The 6214-nt window shown below is 46.6% G+C and overlaps 1 pseudogene; it reads left to right on the forward strand.

Moving 5' to 3' along the window:
• Positions 1-2864: 2864 nt before the first annotated feature.
• LOC125537945 lies at positions 2865-3983 on the forward strand (annotated as a pseudogene).
• Positions 3984-6214: the final 2231 nt, after the last annotated feature.

The following is a 6214-nucleotide window of genomic DNA, read 5'->3' on the forward strand; positions in this document are numbered from 1 at the left end:
ATGTTTGGTTGTTGCTTAAATCCTGAAATGGGGTGCGTGCCGCCGCATGACTGGGAGATGACATACCGTCGCCTTCATGTGAATATTCATGTCATTAAATTGTTACCAGCATGGATATTGTGCATATAGTCATGAGCATCAACACGACTGGGAGATGGCATACCGTCGCCTTCATGTGAATATTCATGTCATTAAATTGTTACAAGCATGGATATTGTGCATATAATCATGAACATCAACATGAGACGCTGGTTTTATATTACTGACAGGCAGAGAAGCAATATCTATTTCATCTCTGTAAACATACCACATTGTCCTTTTTATTGATATTGTGTTTCAGCGGAGTCATACACTATGCACAAGTCACTGTTGTAAATTCTGAAAGCCAACTTTTTCCTGATAGCAGGAGCAAGAGATAGGGTGCATGATGTATAGCTAGAAAAACGGATAAGGTGCAACGGCTTATTATTTAGAACTCTATTCTCAAACATCCAATCATGAGAAATGTTGCAACAGATGGGAAGAAGTCGAACCTGAAGAAGTGCACTGAAGAATCACAGCTGCGTGTGGCCAGTTGGTTCAGGGGACACGCGCGGGCGTCTGTACAGGGCGGCCGCGGACGCGGGCGCGGCGGCAAGACCGGGTTCGGGGTAGGCTCTATCTCTCCTGGGCACTGGCTACAATCAGCGATGGCGGTCATGCATGGAGGCGACTAAGCGGTGCGGCGAGGTCGCCGTGCAAGCAGGAGACGCTGTTGGTGGGCGGCGTCTGACACCAAGTCGCCATTGTGCCAGACGGTGAGGTCGAGGTCAAGGGCGTGGAGTTTCCTTAGTTTGCGATCATATTTCCATGATTGTAGGGGCTGCGAGACTGGTAATTCCAATACAAGAGCGTGGAGTTCCCTTAGTTTGCGATCTGATTTCCGTGATAGTAGGAGGGGCCACAGGACTGGTAGTTCCAATACCCTCTCTTGGTGAAGCACGGTCAGTCATTGGAAATTGCTACGTGCACACCATAGAGGTATTGGATCAATGAGGGCTGTTAGATTTAAAATTGTGGGGTCAATCGTGTGGTGCTGATTGGTTTGTGCGGGGTTGTGGGACTAATTGCAGGATGCACATAGAAAAGTTCTTGTTTAATTGTTCAATAGTAGTGTAGATGTAGAGTAGATGTAGATCAATGAGGGCTGTTAGATTTAGAATTGTGGGGTCAATCGTGTGATGCTGATTGGGTTGTGCGGGGTTATGGGATTAATTGCGGGGTGCATATAGAAAAGTTCTTGTTTGATTGTTTAAGAGTAGTGTAGATAGGTTTGGAATTGCTTATCAAGCTTACCACGCGATAACGTCGGCGCCAGCTTACCACCCACGGTCCAGCAATTTCCGAATGTCGCAGTCTCTCCGATGTATATACCCGGCTCCAACGTGAGTACCATAATATCCTTGATTGATTAAACTTAATAATTTAATAACAGTTCAAATGAACGGCTGGAATAATTACTGGAAAGTACCCCGTGGTATCAATCATCAGTGTAAAAGAGCTCTTTGAAAATACTACGTGGAAAAACTCCTGCCAAGGGGACTCCCTACAGCCGCCGCCTCTTCCTCCTCCTAAAAAAGCAGTTAGGGTTTCTGCCTCTTGTCAGCTCCGACGCAGATCCGCCTCGTCTCCGGTGGCCCTAGGGCTATGGAGATGCAGTGGATCCTGCCAAGGGCCAGTGGGAGTGCTTCGTTTTTAGTCGTTTCTTTTAATTTTGTTAGGGTTTGTGTTCTGCTCACAAAGACGAAACGGCGGCGCCTTTCTGAAGATGGATTAAAGGTCTTCCCGCCTAGCCCCTGGTCCAGTGGTGCGTGCGTCTAGTATCGTTGGTGAGCGTGTGGAGGTGTGTCTTCGGCGGATCTATTTTTGGTGGATTTGCTCGGATCTCGTTGGTGTTCGTCTACGTTCGTGTGTCTTCGGATTGGATCCTTCCGATCTATGTTCTTCATCTGCGGCGATTACTGTTCTAGTGCGCTGGTCCTATGGGGCCTTAGCACGACGACTTCCCGACTGTCTAGTACAACAAGTTGTCCCCGACTCTGATGATGGAGGGGCAATGACGGCGGCGCGCCTTCGGCTCGCTTCAGTGCTTGTAGTCGTCGCTAGATGATCTACGGATCTGGATGCAATTTTTATTATTTTTGGTATTCGCTGTACTGCCAGGATTGAAGATGAATACATAGAAAGATTTTCCGCAAAAAAAAAGAAAAAAATACTACGCGAACACCATTGTTTTGGAAAGAAGCACATGAAAAATATTAGCCTGTTTTAATCGAAAAACATTGAAGTTTTAAACAGAGAAAAGGAAACGAAAAACAGAAGTTTTGCCCCTGGGCCTGGCCCATGTGAGCGCCCGTGTCCACCCCGCTCGAACGCAGCGCCCGTATCTGTCCGTCAAACAAAAAAACAGCCCCGTGATCTTCTACCGTTCCGTTATGATTCTTGTTCGGTATACCAGCATCTATCGGATTCCTTAGTTTGGGTACAACCGACGTGTGTATATAAAGACGGCAAGGCGTGCATCCTATGTTCAAATCTTCAAAAATGCTAAACATACAGATCTTTGCATGAGTTTTACAGGGACCTTCACTCTAATTTGCTCCCTCCCCCCTCCCTGATTTTTAGGTGGGTGGGGCCCCTTCCTCACCTTAATCAAATGATTAGTTGACAGCTTCACACTTGTCCGTAAAGCCCTGTAAAGAGCCCGTCGATGTAGCATTACTGCCAAATCTCACACGTCCGAGGCCAACGACGACCCTGAGTTTGATGGTGAGTTATCACCCTTGATTCTCCACCTTTGTCTCTCCGGGTTCCCTTGATTCGACATGTCTAGCAGCTCGGCCTCGTCGGCTAACTACGATGAGTACCCAGTGAAGATATCCTCGTCAAGATCCCTGGCGAACACCGTTACCATGGCACACAACTTCAAGATCACCAGTTACTCGCTGCTCGACGGCTTTCATCCTGGCGACTACATTTGCTCGAGAAGGTTCAGCGCCGGTGGTTACGACTGGTGTATCAGGTTCTACCCTGACAGACAGACGGAGGAGGATGCTTTCTACACCTCGGCCTTCCTGTGTCTATGCAGAGGAGAACCATGGCCGGGCGTGAGAGCCAAGTACACTTTAAGTTTATTGGATAGAGACGGGAATGCGACCATACGAAGAAGCGCCTTAAGACATATCTTTGCGTCCTCGGGTTGTTATTATGGCTATAGTAGGTTCTTCTTCAAGAAGCACATCGACGATGACTGCTTCACAATCAGGTGCGTCTTGACCGTCATCATACAACACACGGAGGACCGGAGCGTGGTCGTCATCCCCCGATCGGACCTCCACGACCACCTGGTAGACATGCTGGAGGGCCGGGAAGGCACGAACGTGACATTCAACGTGGGCGACCAGTTGTTCCACGCTCATAGGTGCATGCTGGCTGCACGATCGTCGGTGTTCAAGGCGGAGCTCTTCAGCAGAATGGAGGAGAACACTACTCGACACATCAAGTCGACGATATGGAGCCTGCCATCTTCCAGGCCCTCCTCCACTTCATCTACACCGATACCTTCCCACATAACAGTGGTATAGAGAAGAATGTGCCACTGGAACACTTGTTCGTTGCCGCGGATTGGTATGGCCTGGATAGGCTTGCGACAATGTGTGAACAAAGGCTATGCAACAGCATTGATGTGCACACATTTGCCACCACACTTGCCTTAGCGGAGCAGCACCAATGCGTGCAACTCAAGCAAGCATGCCTTAGATTCATGTCCTCTCATGATGTACTCAGTGACATCCAGGAGACCGATGGATTCAAGCATCTCATATCCAGCTGCCCTTCGGTTGTAGGGGACATCATAAACAACATCGCCGTGTGGTAGGGCTGCCAAAAGCGCTCGAGTCAAAGCCACTCACAGCGATTCGTCTTCTAGCTACACCGGAGATTGACTCCAAAATAAATTAGTAGAACATGAGTCTATTTAATTTGTAGCTCAGGTTGAAAATGAGGCGAGTTTGCACCAATGTTAGCTCTCGCTTGATTCTGGTCGACATAGCATAGTTGAAGTAGCGGAACATATAAGACCTATGCTTTGCAATATACTGATTTTTCCTTTGAGAATTGCAATATATTGATGCAACTATCATTTCCATAATTTTATTGTATCAAGCTTATATATTTCTAGAACACACACCCTATTCTGTTTACATAAATTATATTCCCTCCGTTCCTAAATGTAAATCTTTTAAGCGATTTCACTATAGACTACATACGAAGCAAAATAAGTGAACCTATATTCTAAAAGGCGTCTATATACATCCGAATGTAGTCTCTATATAGTGGAATCTATAAAAGGATTTATATTTAGGAATGAAGGGAGAACTTGAGCATGAGTAGGTCAAGCCATTTTCGAAAGTGAACATGCTATTTTTTATTGGCCCAAAATCCACTCAAAACTATTACGGTTAAATGCAAGCCAACTCTAAAGCCCGATCTCTTATTCGAGTCAAACAGAGCTTACTTGTTTGATAACACCAGCTTAGCCTAGATCACCGGGACTTGACCGTTTTGCACCCCGAAGCCCTAACTAGGTGTACAGGTGACACCGGAAGCCCGAAGGCAGCACGTACGTACGTACATAGCTCGCTGGACGATTCTCCTACTTCGACTTGGTATCTAAAGTAGTATGGTAGAATAACGTCCGTGCATTGCAATAGGGTTATATTAATTTTAAAAATTCAATATTAATATTTTTATACATATCAAGTGTCATTGGCAACCTTTTTTACCATGAAATCATCACACACACTCTTCCTCCCTCTTCTTCACTCTCTCTCCCCCTCTCCCTCTCTCTCTAACACACACACATATCCATTTTATTGGGTACGGGACCATAATCAATCTATTTCACACACACGCTAGTGCATAACAATATGGATTATGTGTATTATATTTACCACCACAGCTGAGGAAATTAATTTCACGTAAATCGACCAGCCACAGCTCCAAAAATACGCGGAGGAGGTGGCCTGGGTCGGCATCGGTGCCGTCCGGCGCGGGCCACGGGCCCGCTTCCAAGTGCGTCTGCACGCCGACCACCCATGCCGGGTCCTTCAAGTGCCGCTTCCACCGCACCAACTCCCAGGGCCACGGCCAGGGCCTGGGAAGCCGCCCTTCTTCGCCCCCTTCACCGGCCGCTGCCGACGCGGTGCCCCGGCACCCGGCCTCACCGTCCGGCACCGTCAAGACCCAGTGATGCAGCCCAAGCATCGGACTCGAGAATCAAGAACGCTCGACAAACGGAGAGGGAAGGGAAGATCATAGGAAAAGAATTCTATAAGATCAGGTCTCACGCGAGACCCATTCTGATGGATGACACGTGGCAATCACAAATCACAAAGCATCCCCCATCGCCCCACTTAAAATCATGGGGGAGAGATTATATGCTTTGTGATTTGTGAATGCCACATGTCATCCATCAGGACGGGTCTCACCTGCTAACCGTAAGACCTGGTCTCATATAATTTTTTTCCAAGATCATATACATGTCATAAGAAAGGGAGTTTATTTACTGCTCCCTCGATGTATTGTTTCCTTTGTTTGGAGATTGATTACCATCCGCGAGTTAAGGTAAAGTTAATGTGATTGAGCGATTTTTCTGAAAATCAATTATTTAAGATAAGGTTAATGTGATTGAGTGATTTAAGGTAAGGTTAATTAATTTAGATTTGATATTTAGAGATTGTTCATGATTGATGCTACATTACTAAATAACTTGCGCCAGTATGGAAAGTACTCATCTGTTCAAATTTCTTTCGTTGTGTGAGAGGATGACGCAAAAATAAACCGATGAAGTGGGGGGCAGGGACGAAAAAATCTACCAAAAAACCCAGCGAAGATGGGAGGAGGTACTAAAAAAAACCATGCAAGGTGGGATGAAAAACCCCTGAAAATGAGACTACCAACTGCTTCATTGGAAGTAGAAATTAATAGGTTCTCCTTGAGAAAATAGCTTACAAATATGGCCAGGTTTTTTTCAAGCTTTCTATACGTATAAACAAGGCCCGCTCACCCATTGCCCTTGTCGTCTGCCGACTCTGCCATGGGAAACATATCACTTTCGGGGAGAGGGCTGGTTGACGTGCCTGACGGAGGCCGACACCGGTGCACACAATTTCAA

This window comes from Triticum urartu, chromosome 2 (assembly GCF_003073215.2).
Source record: "Triticum urartu cultivar G1812 chromosome 2, Tu2.1, whole genome shotgun sequence".
Classification (NCBI taxonomy): domain Eukaryota; kingdom Viridiplantae; phylum Streptophyta; class Magnoliopsida; order Poales; family Poaceae; genus Triticum; species Triticum urartu.